Raw genomic sequence first — 17,380 nt, 5'->3', positions numbered from 1 at the left:
GCTTTGCCACCCAGTCTTGTCCTTTCACCCTCCAGCGCCTTCCAAAGGCATTTTCAAGGAAAATCTGAACGCTGCAGAGGCTTCCAAAGTTAAACAGACATAAGAACGTCTTCATTATGCTGCAGGAGATCACAGGTATTTTCAAAGCTTCCAGGAAACAAAAGCCCAAACAAAACAACACAAGGCTTTCCTCCCCCTCCTGGGTGAGGAAGAGCCCTGAGGCACAGCCAGGTTTGCTGGCTGCTGGTGACAAAGCCAGGCACCGTGGCTCCAATTCCCTTTGCACAGTCCCCAGCAGGAGATGCTTCATGGAGGGCTACGCACAAACTCTCAAGCCCTCACGTCGGGTTGGGAGCCCGGCTGCAGACCAGAGGGTGCCCTTAGGTCAGCAGGCAGCTGGACAGTGGCATTCCTTCCCCCGTGGCGCATCACCAGTGCAGTGCTTCAGACAGGCACTTAGCGCTGTTTAACATTTTCCAGGAAAAAGAAGAAAAAAAAAAAAAATTGATCAATATTCTCAACTGGCTCAAGTGCTCGTATCTTCAAGGGAAGGAGGAGAGGAAATGCTAAGAGGGATGAGAGAGGGAAAAAAAGTGTTTTCAAATGAAATGAGGAACGTGAGGAAGAATCAGCACAACGGGGCGATGGTCAGGACACACAGCTGGGCAAGAGCCTTTTGTAGCTCAGGATGGACGTTGCAACAAGCCAGAGAAGAAGGCTGCTCAAACAGAGCGCAAGGCAGGGGAATAAAGAGAAAGGAAAGCAGAGAAGCTCATACAGCGTGAGCAGCTGTGATGCAGTGACCACAGCCAGCAGCCAGTAAGCCACTAAACACGTTGGCTGGATGCAAGGAGAAGCGTGAGCAAAGGGGACCCTCATTTCCATTGTCCGTTCAGGCGGGAGGCTCCCTGGACACTCACAACAGAGGCCAAGGCCAGTTCATTAACTGCAGGCACCCATGAGACCACCTGAGATGAGGTCTGGCAAAGCCACAGCCTCCACATCCACAGGGCAGATGCACATGCAGCAGTACCGTTCCCTTGACACAGTTCCTTCATCCAGAAAAAAAACTGGCCGGCACCTCAGTTCCATTGGACTTTTCTAAGGACAATGCAAACATCACAGAGGAAACAGGCAGGGGAGCAGTCAGGAGCTCGCACAGACCCTCACGTGTCAGAAGCGGGCCAGCTAACAGACAGGAAGCAGAAACTTCTCTCTTGGGATTGTTGCTCTGAAGGACCCACAGCGCCCAATGTCCTTCACTCCCCACAGGGCACTCAGTCCCAGCTCCGCTATGGCACCAGCTCCCGTGCCCACAGCAGCACACCAGGCTGAGTGGATCCCAGCAGCATGGCAGTTCTTCTGCTCCCTTCTGCTACCACGCTTCATCAGGTCCACAGTGATACCCACAGAACCCATCACAGGAAAGTTCTGGGTGATGAGCTACCGTGTTAAAGCAGGTGTTTTGCCACTGGCAAGAAACCCCAAATAACTTCTTTGAACATGAGACTGCATTGCTAACCTGTCTTTTTTTACTCAAGCCACAGAGTATTGGATTAGGCCTGCGGGCAGAAAAGGTAAGAGACTCTGCTAATTGCTCATCTGTTTTTGACAGCTAATGTAAGTCATGCATCTCTGCCAGCTCTTTTCTATTGGTCATCTGCCTGCAATTAGTCAACATCAGTGGACCACAGACATACACCACTCTTCAGAGAGAACAAGTTAGTGTCACCATGCCCAGGTTTCTAGATGGCAAAACCAACCCGTGTCTCTACAGCCCAGGACACAACTTGCATTACAGGTTTTGATAAGTCATTCCACGTTTGTCTTCAAGCCTCGGGCGGGCTGGAGAGGACCTATGGGGTACAGCATTCAGCTATATGGCATCCAGCTTTGTAACTCTACCTCAAGCCAAGTCAGAAAGGAGAACCACCAGCACCCCATTGCTGACACAACATCCAGGCACAAAGCAGGACCACCTAGTCCTCCAGCAAGATGCCACAGTAAGAGGCTGGGCAGAACCGCTGACACCGCTGTGACTCATCCAGCAAGCATCTCCCTCTGTCTCGCCCACCGTTCATGTTTATCCTAAGCAACCAAGATAATCACAGACAATCCAGTTCTGTGGGATATGACATTGAAGTTGCACCTATGTGCATCCTAGGTCTCAGACCAGAGAAGTCCTATGAGAAGCAGGAATAACTTGCAAACACCAGGAAGACCAATGCCTCTTCCCAGCAAGGCTGACAGCTCACAGCTCTCAGGCAGAAACGTGGTTACAGCACAAACTTGGGGGAGGGGATGACAAAGAAGGACTGAAATGTAAGGCTACATCTTAAACACTGCTCTCCTACAGAAACAAGGCAGGCAGCAGAAAGAACCACAGAAGCATTAAGGCTGGAAAGCCCACTAAGATCAGTTAGTCCAACCAACAACCCATCACACATTCACGCTAAACCACGTCCCCCAGTGCCACAAAGACACCTCTGCTGTGCAACATGGCCCATCTCCACCCGAAATGCCCACCTGCAGGGTGCAATCAACAAAAGCACATGTGCCACTGGCAAGGGACCAGCTGGATGGGGATAGCTGATGACACAGAGGGCTTCTTTGAGATCTGCACGACCTCTCCTCTCCCAAGGCAAGAGCTGAAGTCAGCACTCACAGAGGCTGATGGTAAAAAGGAAGGAGGCTGGGGCAGGAGGGAGAGCAGAATGTATTTAACGGTCTGTAAGCAGAACGAGAATAAAAGGATAGCTTCAGATTAGCAACCCACTCTGCTGAATATGTACAGACATGGAACAGTGCTGCTTTTTCACTAGAAACCAGCAAATGAGGTGGAGGGAGAATGCAGGACGGTGCTGTGTTTCTACATTAGGATTTTTAAGTACACTGCAGGATTTCTGTCTCAAAGTACTCATTGAGTTACATCAGACCGTAATGGCCTGTTGATTTTGAGAGATTATGGCAGCGCTGTTGATGCGGAGAGAGAGGAGATAGAAGGCAGGAGAAGATGTGATGCATCAGCCAGTGTGCGCACACATCTCACATGATTACCCACGCTCCTGAGCCAGGGACACACCGCAGCCGCACAGCGGGACCAGGACCGCGTGCAGGACTTTGTTAACATGATGGTTTTGGTCCATCCCCGTTTCGTTCCCTGGGGGCAGCAGATGCTACAGACAGCGTTCTGCAGGGCAAGCCCCTGGCTGGCGTCCCATGGTGAGATGGAGGCGGCGAGTGCCCTATGTCAACCAGAGCCGTGCGCTCCCGGGATGCATTCAGCCTCCCTCTGCCAGGCTGACAACTTTGTCTGCTGTTTTTCTCTCTCCCTCGTCTATTTCATAGAGAGATGGTATCCTTTCCTTCTCCTTTCTTTGCTCCCGGGCACAAGCAATCAAGAACAAAGGATGAAAGAAAAATGCAGTGGGGGGGAGTGAGGCGGGGGAGGGACATTTGAGAGTTAGGAAGCAATCTTCAGCAGAGAGAAGAGAATTAAAAAAAAAAAAAAAAAAAAAAAAGAGGAGGAAGAAAGGAGATGCAGAGGCTTGGGAAAAAAAAAACACAATATGCAAATGAGGTAGAACAAAAATCAGAGCTGAAAAAAACATATATCAAATCCCACCAAAGGAGCCCACCCCTCTGCAAGCTCCTTGTCTGGCACAGGCAGGGGGAATAGGAGCGAGGGGCTCCCCGTGGCACTCCGTGCACATCAGTGGGCAGCCTGCCCTCCGGGCAAAGGGAAGAGGAAGGGCTGTGGCTCTGAAGCCACGGAAATCCCTGTTTTCTCTCCGAGGTAGGGAGCTGTGGGGCAAACAGAAGCAGCCAGGTGCTTCTAACATGATGTTTGTCAAACAATCTGATTTCAAGCTTCACTGGAGTAGTCCCTCAGCAGCTGCTTTAATCCAGCACAGCCCTTCTCCCCAGCAGGCTGCCTGCCTTCCCTCAGCCCTCCGCACTTCCACCAGGACGGTGCCCTCTGGGAGCAGAGCCCAGCCCTGGCCAGCAGCCCCAAGCCCACGTCACGAGCTAAGCAGGACCTGCCGGAGCCAGAGGCTTCCAAAGGACACCCGGCTGCCAGAGGTTTGCCTCTGCAGGTGACAGCATTGCCTCTGGTGCAGATCCAGGAGGGGGTGTCAGTGAAGGTGGCCGTTCCCTGCTCACTGAAGAGGGAACAGCTCACCCATCAGCTCGTTCATTAGTGACAGCAGAGCTGGTGCTGTGCGGTGACACCGTAGCACAGTTACCCTTGTACTCATCATCACCTATTTCTTCTCCTTCCAAGGCAATGAGAAAATATCGCTGCGTGCACCTCAGCCAGGAACAGTGTCAGGTGTGAAAGGGAACCACGACGCAGGGGATTCCTAGCTGTCACACCAGCCCTGGGGCCAACTCACCTGAAATGCCACTTCTCAGTACCAGCAGTGCCCTCCTTTCCCCCAGCTTTTCCTTTGTCCTGCCACACATCATAGAATCACAGAATCATACAACTACAGAATCACAGAATGGTTGGGTTGGAAGGGACCTCAAAGCCCACCCAGTCCCACCCATGCTGTGGGCAGGGCTGCCACCCAGCAGCTCAGGCTGCCCAGGGCCCCATCCAACCTGGCCTTGAACCTCCAGGGATGGGGCACCACAGCTCTCTGGGCAGCTGTGCCAGCGCCTCACTGTGCTCTAAGTAAGAAAGTTCTCCCTAACATCTAACCTAAATCTCCTCTCTTTCAGTTTAAAGCCATTCCCCCTTGTCCTATCACTCTTAGGTCATGTAAAAGTTGCTTCCCCCTCCTGCTTACAAGGCCACAACGAGGTCTTCCCAGAGCCCTCTCTTCTCCCGGCTGAACAAGCCCAGCTCCCTCAGCCTGCCCTCACAGGAGAGGAGCTCCAGCCCCGCGAGCATCTTCACGGCCTCCGCTGGACCCATTCCAGCAGCTCTATGCCTTTCTTGTGCCGGGGGCCCAGACCTGGATGCCATACTCCAGACGGGGCCTCAGGAGGGCAGAGCAGACACAGACAATCACAGTTTCCAATCCGAGTGTTATTGCTTGTCCAATTCTGCCTGTAAGCTCCTGGCATTAGTGATCTGATAGCTACGGGTTGCTTTCCACAAAAGAAAACGTTAAAAAAAAAAAATCTTCTATCATGTCAGAAAAATGGATTATTACTTTCACTGAGCATCGTTTCACTGAGCAAATGCTAAAAGCCCGGAACCCGGAGTCACAACTGTGCTGCGAGTGCCAGTTAGAAAACAATATCGAGACGCTGCCAAATCGCACAGCGGAGCCGTCTGCGCGCCACCGGGGCACGGGAAGGCAAAGGCAAAGGCAAAGCCTCGCGCTGGGTTTGCACAGGTCAGCGGGGACCGAGGCGCACGCAACGTGGGAAGCCGAGCTCCTAGCAAGGATCGGGTCTGCATCCCCGTCAATGAGAGCCACCGCCACGACTGACACTAATTGGCTCTGCGGCTGTCGCGCGGCAGAGGTGACAAGGACCGCCTGTGCGCAGACAAGAGGCCTCCCGTGCCGGACCCCTCGGGTCACAGTGAGGTGCCCGGTGGGAGCGGTGTGCGTGCGGCCGTATCGCTGCCACGGCGGGGATGCTGGATCCGTGAATAAAGAGCATCGCTATCGGGAGCTGTCGAGCCTGCGTCACTCACTGCAAGAAGCGGGGGGGTGGGGGGGGAGAAGACAACCACCAGCTTAAACCAGATTTTACTGGTAGGAGCACCACCACAATCCGGGCTCTCTGGGACTTGACAAGGGAACCTGAAACGCTGCCGTTCAACTCGGAGAAACGACCATTAGCACGCGTGTGTGTCAGTGCATGCGTGTGTTTGCACGAGCCTGCAGTGCAAACACACGCATTAAACAGAATGAGGAAGAAAGAGATCGCTGTCTGAAGCTCAAAGCAGCAGCTACGTGCAAAAATCCGTGTGCAAGCGATAATAAAGCATGGAGAAGAATTACTTTCTTCTTTCTGTCTGGGGGCAGGGAATTAAGCACACCCACCCTCAAGCAACGCCTGGGAAGAATTATGCCGCTTGTGAGAAACGCACTTTTCTGGTTCTGAGAGAAATTGGACATAATGCGAGTACCTTGAACGCAATTACTGGCACTTGTTTAGCAAGGCAGGGCACTGCGCTGCCACCGGGCTCGCTCCTCGCTGCTCCCAATTAGCATGCCGAGTGCTCCAGCCACACACATGGGCTCGCGGGTCAGGGATTGGCGCGGCGGAGCAGCAACCAGCTACCTGCTCGCCAATGGAACGCTCCGGCTTCCTTCATTTTACATCCTCCCATCCCTATCACGCTCTTTTCCTCCGCTCCTCCGGGGTCTCTGGAGGCAGCGATAAAAACCACAAACTCCCCCTCTCCCTCTCAGCTGGTCTCATTCACGGCTCATGGCAGACCCGCTTTCCTCCGGGGACTCACTAATGAAGACGGCCAACGTTAATCTCTTTCCCCCTCCCTGACGGGTCGATTTATAGTTCCACGGAGAGTCCTGGATTGCAGCCAGAGGGCTTGACACATTTTTCTTGTTCCAAGATGGAAGGGGGGGAGAGAGCGGCTTGCGCACACACACACACACACACACACACACACACACACACACACACACAGAAGACACACGCATCGACAATTTGGATGGAGCTGGAGATGCCGCTGGGATGCCTGTTTACCTGTTCCGAAACGGCATCCAAGGGGAACGCGAACCAACTGCGCTCCTGTGTCTGTGCGTACACCCCAAACAGCTCCGTGTTTCCATAGCACCTCTTGCAGCCCAGGGACCCCAAATCACAGGGATCCCTCCCTCAGCGCTGGGATGAAATAAAGCATCAGTCGTGTGGCAGCAGCAGTACCTGGGGGTCGTCAGGGGAGGAAGCGACCGAGAACTTCTCCAGGAGAAGCGGCAGGGGGAGGAGAAGGGGAAATTCTAGATGGGCAGAAAGTAATGAACTGGAATGGGGCCAGGACACTGAGGGCACCGTCCCCTAATCTCGTGAAAAGCTCAGGGGGACCCTTAACAACTGATGGCTCTAGGTCTCGGCTTTATATCCCATCCGTACGCTGTTCCAGCACAGCGATGCTGGCACTGGCCCGGGTGTCACTCGGCACCCTCTGCCCCTGTGCCAAGCCACCAGCCCCAGAGCCCCATTTCCACAGCTGAGAAGGGAGCTGTAGAGAAGGACGGACTCGGCTCCCCTGCCTGCCACACACCTGGCTCACTGGTGATGACACAACAGCCCTGCTAGCAGGGGCAGGCAGAGGGCTGCCACCGCAGAGCCGCCTCCATTCCTGGAAGAGCCGTACATTACCTCCGTGCCCCCACCTCTTGGGAACCGAGCGGCGGATTTAAAAGGGGCGCCGTCAAGCCATTTAGGGCCATTATATCACACTAGAAGAAATGGCCTTTACAAAGCCCAATGGAAGGACGATCTCATTCCATCTTTAAGTAATCCTGAAGGTTTCAACTGCTGAGCTGTAAACCGCAATGCAAAAAAGCACAGACAAATAGATCAGATCAGATATGAGACTGCCCAGACACAAGAGTTCCACTTGCCAAGCTGACTGTAGAGCAAAAATAGAAATGAGCGCTGCACATAATTACAGTATTTTACATTTCTACCGCACTTTCCATCCTGCAAGATCCCAAAGTGCACACACATGTGCATGCATGTGCATACAGAGAGGCAGGACACCGAGAAAATTCACTTCCTTGTGAAAGAGACCAAGAAATCACAGTGCAGTAATAACAGCTTGCACTGAACCAAAGCCATCATTAGCGCAGGCACACACACACACACACACACACACACACACTCGTAGAAAATCATTATAATGTGAAATGAGACCAAGCCACAGCAATCTGTACATCAGCAGCTATAGCCCTTCTGCTGCAGCTCAGAGTTTTATCCAAAACAGAAGATTAGAAACAGGTTTTATCAACTCTTGCCCTCTGCATCCCAGCAAAGCCTGAGCTGCCAGCACCCCTTTGCTCCTGCAGGGCAGGGGCAGCTCTGCAGCCCTCCGTCCCCAGCCTTCCTCTCTACCAGTGCCGAGTGCTTTGCAGCCCGGACACATCCCCCAGCCCCACCATACAGACAGCAGAGCACCCGAATGGGAGCAGCAAAGCCACGGCTGGTGCCCTGACCAGCACGCTGCTCTTCCCCTCACAAAGAGCTGAATGAAGTCAGGTACAAAGGCCTGCTCTCTATGTGTATGCCACCCAAGATGCTCTCAGCATGGATAAAAAGAAAAAGGCCAGGAAAAAGAAAGAGTGCCGGTCGGCAAACAGGAGCAGAGATGTGACACTGGCAGAAACCTCCAACTTCAGCAGAAGCAGGAGAGAAAAGAGCAGGCTCCAGCTCGAGCTTCATCCTGGGGTGCTGGGTCATTCCTTTCTCTCTCCCACATGTCTGTGACAAGTCAGTTTTGTCCTCTGCACGTTGAATATTTCATATCTGTTACAAAGTCCAACCAGAGCACACAGGCATTTTGATGCTGACTGGTGGCCAAGCATGCAAAGAACAGGGGAAGGAAGTCAAAGGAGAGACAGAGAAGAAGGCTGCTCTGAAGGCAACACAAAAAAGAACCCATGGGGCAGGAAGAGGGAAGGAAAAGTGTGAGGTTATAAAACCCCTCTAGCTGGCTAGAGATAGCCAGGATTATATGTACTGTGTGTGTCTTGGGTGCAGACCAGGAATTTCACCAGCAACACAACACAATGAAGTATAGCACACAACTACCTGATCAAGAAAGAGCTTGTTTACCAGTGGCTGGGGCTCGGTAAGTGACCAGCATAGAGATGGCACCCCTCTCAGCAAAGGTTTGGGGGGAAGGAAGAGATTTTGTCAAGGATGCCATGGCAACACCCTCCTCTGTACTTAGGGAAACAGCTATGGGATTGTAAACGTCCAGAGAGGACTCCAGGTTTTAATAAGGTCACATCTGAAAGAGCCCCACATAATAAGCTGCATGGAAGTCAATTTATCGACCACAGCACACAGGGCTAAGTCAGGCCTGCCGGGATTCAAAGTTGTGGTTGCAGGGCGCATAGGTAATTCATACCTGATGCTCGAGGCCATCCCCTCTGGCTACAAATGGGAGACCAAGGTGATTTCTTAAATTTCATTTAGTTTTATAGTTCAGCGCATAATTCAGGAATGCAAGGAAGTGCCTGCTTAAAATCTGATCTTTACTTTGACAATGTCACCCTAACAGCAAAGATCTTTCTCCAGTTTTGTGCGCTCGTTTTCCCACGTCATAAAACTGAGCAGAGCAGTCAGGAGACTCTTTCTCCTTCCAGTAATAGCATGCCCACCTTATTACCCTGAGTGCAACACCAGTGAGATGCTCCGGGGTCTTCTGAGACCCTCACCGATGACTCCCTTCTGTGAAACCACATCAGAGCATTCAGCCCTGCTCTAGTAAACAGCTAGAAACCAAGAAAAATGCACTGCACAGCCCAGCACCTGAAAAGCTATGAAAAAATGGGGTTGTGCCAATGTATGTTAGCAGAGGGGATGTTACAATGTCAGGAGATTGCTGGAGATGACCTTAAAATAATCTTTAAAATTAAAAATAGGTAAAGGGTACACGTGACACGGTTTGTTTGTTTGGTTTGGTTTGGGGAACATCTGGCCATTTCCTTTACCTCCCCCACCTTCCCCATCTGAGGATCCAAGCTTTTCTAGGCTGAAAGACGTTGACAATCAGAGGACCAAGAAAATGACATCCTCCTAAATAGTGAGAAACCGAAAGACGCTAACAGGAAATGGGATTTGATTTAGCCCACGTCAAATTCTGGTTGGTCTTCACTCACTTTTACTAGCATCTATACTAAGACTTCTGTTGATTCAGTTGTTTCAATCTCGAGATAGCCAACAGACTCAAAACCCTCTCACCTACAATTAAAGTATTAAAGCTCACAGAAACATTAGTGATACCTCAGCAGCGGTTCTCTAACTAAGCCAAAAGAAAAAAAAAAAGACCACTGAGCACACATTACCCTCTGTTGAAGACTTAGATTTATCAGGTTTGATGACAGTATCATTTTTTAAATCCATCGCGGCAGGGTTGGGAGGGGGGAGATAAATTGGTGCGAGCCCAGTGTAAAACAAACTCTCTCTGGGTCATCTTTAAAACTAATCTGGATACAGTACTAGAAAGTGTGCTTCAGGAGACAAACAAAAGCCTCCCAATTGTTTTATAATCGTACTATCAGTCCAAGGGGCCTAAGTAAGACTAATACGTTGTGGCCGTATGAGCTGCCTGTTATTGTTGGCTACTCGAGGAAAGCAGGGCTTCAGCAATCCAGATTTACAGGACGGGGAGCCTGGTGGGTCTCTGGTTTGGTTTTGTGCCAATTCACAATCACTCATGCTCCGGGATAAGTCACGATGCAGTCAGCAGCTTCAGCTCAGCTGGAAAACCACATTATGAAAGCAGCGGACACTCAGCAAAAGAGAGGGCCTGCCTGCAAGGGGCACGCAGGAAGGCCACGCTGTAGTACTTCAAGCATGTGGGGAAGACAGCACCGAAAGCCTGTGTGGATAGACTGACACAAACACATCCCTGATACGACTGCTTCACCACTAAGGTGGTTTTCACCAAAGCAGCTGAAGGTTCATTTAAATCTAAATAAGGGTATGCTCAGACGAGCAAAGCAATCCGGTCAGCGTGGCTAACAAGTTGCTGTTCCCCCAAAGCCCAATACTGCCGACTCACCATATGTGTTTCCAGTCCTCTGTAATGCAAAGGAACCGTCGGTATCCTCAGAGAAATCCCCCACAAACTGTTTTTGTGCTGTTTACAATCAGAGGGGACAGTCTGGCTCCGAGTCAGCAATCTGGCACGTTGGCAGGGGACGGCTACAAAGGATGTCCCCAGAGCTCCCAGTCTAGCACCATCCCCTGGCACCAAAATCAAATGAGAAGTCAAACCTTCAATTTAAGAACTAAATAAAGGCAGAAATGTAGCTCTGACCCCGCTGGGATGCTGCCTCAGGAAGAAGAAGAGAAGCTGCTCCCAGGAGGGGGCAATGCATCAACAGTGGGACGACAGTGGGATGGTTTCCACCACGCCCCACAGGCCCTTGAAGGAAACAAGAACCCAGGCAAGACTTGGGGAGGAGCTGGGGAGAAGGCACCTGGGACCAACCTTCTCTCTCTCCGCCTCTCCCCCAGCAGATCTCATCTGTGCCATCAGGATTTTGGTGACATTTCCCCTCAGCCCCCCACTGCCACCTCCCCGGGCTGCACGCAGCCAAGGGTGCAGAGAACACCGCACGCTCTGTTTCCTTTGCGGGCTGGACAAATAAGTCTTCAGCTAGCCGCATGCAAGCCATTAAAAATATATTAACATACCCAGCAGGGGCTGTCACTTTTTCTTTTCTTCCACCCTCCCCTTTTCTTAAACGCAGAGAAGGGAGAAATCTTGCCACAATAACAAGAGGTTTTCATCAAGTCTCATTACCTCGAGCACAGCCGCGCACCACAGCCCCCACAGAGAACAGCCCTCGGCTCCCGCTGTCATTAAAGGAGCGAAGATCTTAAACAAAAATTAAACCCGGGGCAGCACGGAGCTGGGAGCGCACGGATGGGTGAGGCAGGCAGGGATGGGATGGGATGAATGCGTCCTATGGAGCCGGGCAGGGACACGCGGGGTTTCATGCTGGCACCCGGGGCCATCCTGCATTTCCCAGCGGGGTAGCAGCATCCCCTCAACGCTAATAAGGCTGAGGGATAAGTGAGGCGATTCCACGCTTGGGAGGCTGCCCAGCAGGCATGGCCTCACACACCCCGACACACACGTGCTCCAGCCAGTCCCAGGCCTCCACATGGCTCACTGGAAAGAGGTGACCCGAGGCAAATGGGATGTAAAAACTTAGCCCGGTGACAGCGTGGCCACAGTTTACAAGCCTCTAGGTGAGACTTACGTACGTTTCCCACTTGGGAATGGGGAAAGTGAAAACGCTCTCCCTCGAGAAGGGAACAGGAGTGTGAAGAAAGGTTGAGCTGTGCAGAAGTGATGGTAAGGCACTGACAGAAGGTGGACAAGGATCTCTGAGGAGTAAGGAGGGTGAGGACCAAAGCAGCTGAGGAGTGGGGACTGTCCACAGACACCACAGAATTAACTCTTGGCAGAGCGGTGAGGACAGCCATGAAGACGATACAGCTCAGGAACAGAACATGAAGAAGGTGACCAAAAGACACGATGGTGACACCCAGGGTCCAGCCTGGTGGCAGAGGAGGGCACCAGAGAAGCGTAAAAGAAGCTAATCCGGATCTCTGGTACTCATAACTACTGCAGCTGTGAACGCTTTAACAGGTCATCATCTGCACAGTTCACGCACCCTCCAGCTCTGGAGTAATTACATCCATTCTGTAAAAGACGTACACATCACATAATGAGGTCTACTGATATCACAAAGACAGATAGGGGAGTAAGCAAAACGTCTGACGGCACTAGGAACAGAGCAGAAAATAGCCCTGATTTCACAGTGATGTGATATAAATCAGATATGTTCACCTCTTCTTTACTCATCCTATCTTGGCAAGGGCAGATGAGGGACTAAGGGAGTTCAGGAAGTGGCAACAAAGAAAGAGAAAAGGCTTGGAAGGCAGCAAGTGGACTCTACACGTGGGAAACAACATCTGCGTGCTAACAGCAATGTAATTAGGTCAGGGGATAGCTGTGCTGTAACAGATTCCTTGGACTTGGCTCCATCCAAGGTAGACATGCACATGAATGCTGCATCAGCTTCTACTTGCTGGCTTGCCAGCAGCTTGCATTCTAGACAGCCTGCTCCAAGTGACTAGCATGCCTCGCATCGTGACCCAGGCCCTTGATGTCGGCTCCCAGCCCCGTGCCTGCCTCCAGGAGCAGTGCTTGGACTGTGGGGCTGGAGCCAATGCACTGCTGCCTGCTGCCAGAGCAACACACGCGGGAGGAGACACCAGGAGGGCTGCAGGCAGTGCACGTGGAAACAGCGCCCGAAGAGATGCAGGCTAAGGTCATCTCAGGGATCAGGGGGTTGACACCCACGATTAAAGCACAGTCGAGAAAAATTTTCTGCCAGGAAAGTCTATCAGAGCACAGAACGGGCTCCCAGGGGAAGCAGGGCAAACCTCATCCCACTGACTCCGTGAGGAGTGACAAAGCGGGCGGCAGCACTCAGAGCCCGGGGCTGGTGGGACAGCCCGGCAGGGGTAACTCCCACCGACATTCCCCCTCACCGCAAACCACGTTGTTTAACCTGAGTCATTCCGTGTGCCCACAGGGACGGTAAGCCCACATCAGGTCAGTGAGGTACAACGGATGGGATGGCAGCAGTGGGACAGGCCAGGCATGTGAGGTGGGAAGGGAGGGAACACGCCATGCCGTAACCCTCCGTGCATGCAAAGAAAGGCAGTGGAGGATGCAGCTCAGGTGGAGGGGGGTTAACTAAGCCATGATTTGGTATGGTCACGCTCGTGAAACTGGGCATGGCCTGGTATATATGGAGGTGGTCTTAATTTACAGCAGAGAGCATGTCTGTTAATAGTATAGCTGCTATCAAATAAGTTTCTGACACACTGGGCTGGCATTAATGCTTTCGATCTGGAAGACCGTCTTGGCGCTGGCTTCATGTTCAATGACCTCCTTCTAACCTTTCATTTTTTATGTTTTTAAAAATAGGGAGAAAGATCAGCTTGGTTTAGAACTGCGCAGTTCTACAGGAATACGTATTTTGCCCCATTTAAGGTTAGCAGACACCTATCTTCTTCGTTGTTCTTCGTTGGGGGGGCAGGGAAGGAGGCGTTAAGAACCTCCCCAAGTTCAAAACAGTTTGTAACACGCTTCCCTCCCGCTCCCAACACACTGGTTGCAGAAGCTGCCCACGGCTGACACTACTCGTGGAGCTCCATATGGTTCTGCTTCCATTGATTTTTCCTCAGCCTGACACACTTTGGCACTGCTCAGGTTTTCCCGGTCCTCGGGGAACAGGAGAGATTCCAGCAATCCCAGCTTCTCCTTTCTTTGTTTTGACGAAGCTCCCACTGTGCCATCTATGGCAAACGTATGGTTACGGTGCAGCATAGAGGTGAATTTGTTTGAACGCCACCGGTGCTGAGGGTTTGCTCACGTTGCGCTCAGAATTGTTACCCATTATTTACGTTGCATTAATGTTCAAGAACCTCTATAATATCAGGATCCCCTGTACTCAGCACAAGGCACACGTACAGCAGCAAACGCCCGAGCCCGACTAACACGCTATAGCAAAGTCATTTAATTTAAGGTAGAAAGGCTTCAAAATGGAGTGTCATTTTAAAGCGCCCCTCAGTTGACAACGGTTCGTACAATTATCACAAACCACTCAAAGAAAGGTTCAGTACACCCTGGGAGCACCATGTATTCACCATAACTCAGCGAATGCTTTTTGCAGCTCCCTTCCACGCTCAGTCACGAAGGATATAGATCATTACAGCCTCCAGCTATGGAGCTCTAGCTCACAGAGTAGCAGCTCACACTTTTAGCTCTGGAGATCCCCCAGTTCAATCTGCTGCATGTCAGCCAAGAGGGCAGCTGTCATATAATTACAGCCACAACTTTGCATGTGAAAAAGTAGGGAGAGCGAACAGAGATCTTATTATAGAATTCTGGTTGCAACCTGCTGAACAGCTCCCTGTTTAAAGTAACTTCTCGTAAAGAGGAGGAGAAAAAAAAGAAGAAGAAGAAAAAAAAAGAGTCCTCCATTCAGCCTCCCAATCCTCTCTGTTTTGCAGAAGAAATCGGTGCTGCTTTGCAGGAAGTCCTTTGTTACAAACGCATGTGTATATTTAATGAGTTGCACACGAGTAGGATCGGGAGTGAGGCTCTACCCCTTATCAGCTGGGGAAAGAAAAACAATTCTCACTGCTGCAACCAAGCAATGTGAAGTCCAGTTCGGCACCTCAGCTGCCTTCTGAGCTATAACCATTCACCAGCAGCCAAGCCAATTGAATCTGGGATTTGCGTATTATAATTTAGGTTCAAGAAATCTTAACTTAGTTACATCTTTTTCTTTTCCCCCTTCAAACTGCGCATGCAGGCTCTCAGGAAGACTTAACAATACAGAGAATCTGGGAGGATTTGTGCCTTGAGCTACAAAGGTACAAATCATAGCAAAAAAAAAAAACCCAAAAAAATCAAATCTCAAATGAAAAGATGCTTTAATGAATGCAACACAAAACAATTAGACCAAGTTTCTTCTTATCCATTAATCTTTCTGCAGATCCTTCTGCACACATGCAGCAGTTTTTGAGCCAAGGCTTTTTCCAAGCCAAGATGTTCAAAAACAGAATCTGAAACAATGTAATCCAGTTTGAAAGAAACATTCATTTCCCCCAGAACAATTATTCTAGAAATCTGTCTTTCAGCAGCCAAACTGTCAGGCTTCAAATACAGCTCAAATTCTTTGCAGAACATTCTCTGCTAGAAAGCCCTGTCCGTCCATCCGTCCATCCATCCATCCATCAGTCCATCCATCCAACCATCCGTCCACGCGGCGCCAACGGCACGAAAACCACATCCGCCATTCTCTGCGCTGAGCCATTCTGACCACCAGCGGCAGATCAGAGCTACAGCTCTCACTTCTTGCCAAGGACTTACCCGCTCGCTACATACCACTGCAGGTGGGCTGCTATGACTCAAGCTGCTCGGTACCTGCAAGCACACTTGCTGAAACACGCCAACTAGCTCATGCTCACTGCTCCTTCAAAGCTCCCCGAAACGCAGCACGGCGCTTCCAACGGGACATGAAGGAGAAGCTCCCTGTGGACCGTTGAGCTTTTGCAGAAAGCAAAAGCTTGCAACGCCAAGCTCCAGAATTCAGCGCAAGCACAGGCGCACCAACACTCTGTACATAAAGCAGTTGAGTCCTCCAGTGACATCCCTCCATCAGCCTCAGTTCTGAAGACCTGCTTGCATTGCGTTCAGAGCCTCTGCTCCTTACCTCAAGCAAGAACACCTTGGCAGTGCACAAACCTTCTGACCGTCTCCCTCCCTCTTTCTGAAAACAGGCTGAGGGGGAGAATCAAGGGCACAAAGCTCAATTCTGAAGAAAGCTGCTTGCAGCACAGAAGTAAAACCTGGCTGGGCCCATCGCCCAGGAGGGACCCACAGAGGGCTCGCCCCTCCCTCACCTACTGCAGGCAGGCAGAGCTCACCACAGTCTGAACCACCCCTGCCGCAGAGTCCAATGTAAGCAGTACAGCTGTGCACAGAGATCGCTGAAACGAGACACCGCCAGGCTATTTTCTGGTATTATTTCTGTAAATTTAGCACTGCTAAAAGGTTCCAGATAGACGCTCTCTGGAGACTGAAAGCCTTTGCCTACCCGGAGAAGATATGCAGAGAGAATCGCAGCAAAGCGTAGATGTGCTTTTCTCATCTCTCCCAGCCTGCCGAGGCTGAAATGACTGACAACGGTCCAAAATGAGGGACACACATAAATTATTAATATTGCACTGGTAGTCGTGCTGTTGCTGTGACAGTGTAAAGACTTGAGAGAGGCAGGCCCTGCAGGGGAATATTACTTCACTTCAAAATCATTCATTCAGGAAGCTCGCATACCGAGGAGAAAAGAATCACTCTGCAGCAAGCTCCATCGAAACCCTCGGTTTTAAGACCCTTCCTTTCCAAGGCAAAAAGCGATTTCAACGAGAACGGGAAAGCGACGTGAAACATCAGCAACTCCGCATTTCGAGTGAGCGCCACGGGAGCAGCATTTTCGCCCCACGCGAACCCTCACGTGTGTCTCCTCCCCGGCCTGGGTAGCCCACCCTGCTTCTGAGAGCTGGAGCCGTGTTTTGTCTCTGCAGCCACTCTGCTGAGGCAGCCGAGCCCGCGCCAGCCGGGATAATGGGCACTAGCACATGGCTGGCAGCCAAAAAGCCACTTCGGGCAGCAACCTGCGCTGGAAGAGCGCGAGGCTCCGGCTCTGCGTTCTCCCAGACCTTTTATCTCCTTCCAGGTTTCGTGCCATACCTGCTGCCGCAGCAGCCAGAAACCTGTAAAGCAGTATATATACATCTCTCTCTAAAAAGAGGTGGCTTCGTACTGATCATTTTTCCTTCTCTCCCCTGTTGCAAGCTTGGTCCATTTCACATCGATTTCCAGAACTGAGATAAATGAAGGGAACTTTGACATTTCAGAAAACAAGTTCAATGATTTTCGCCTTTCTCAGCAATCAAGAATAGATTCACTTTTCATTTAAAACAGAAAAATTCCCTCCCCAAATACTTGAAATAGTTACTGAAACGTTTTCCCTGCCAAAACCCCACAAAGACTCAAGCTTATTAATAACATTTTGAATATAACAAGCACAACATAGCTCCATACCAAAAAGAGAAGAAAGCAGGC

At 51.0% G+C, this 17,380-nt stretch overlaps 1 protein-coding gene across 5 annotated transcripts in view; it reads right to left on the bottom strand.

Moving 5' to 3' along the window:
- Positions 1–17,380, bottom strand: part of TCF20 (transcription factor 20) — a 115,284-nt gene that overhangs the window by 88,881 nt on the left and 9,023 nt on the right. The gene's annotated exons all lie outside the window — the stretch shown is intronic.

The sequence above is a fragment of the Gallus gallus genome, chromosome 1, assembly GCF_016699485.2.
Source record: "Gallus gallus isolate bGalGal1 chromosome 1, bGalGal1.mat.broiler.GRCg7b, whole genome shotgun sequence".
Taxonomy (NCBI): Eukaryota; Metazoa; Chordata; class Aves; order Galliformes; family Phasianidae; genus Gallus; species Gallus gallus.
The sequence above is the reverse complement of the archived record's forward strand: the minus strand, read 5'-3'. Positions and strand labels throughout refer to the sequence as shown.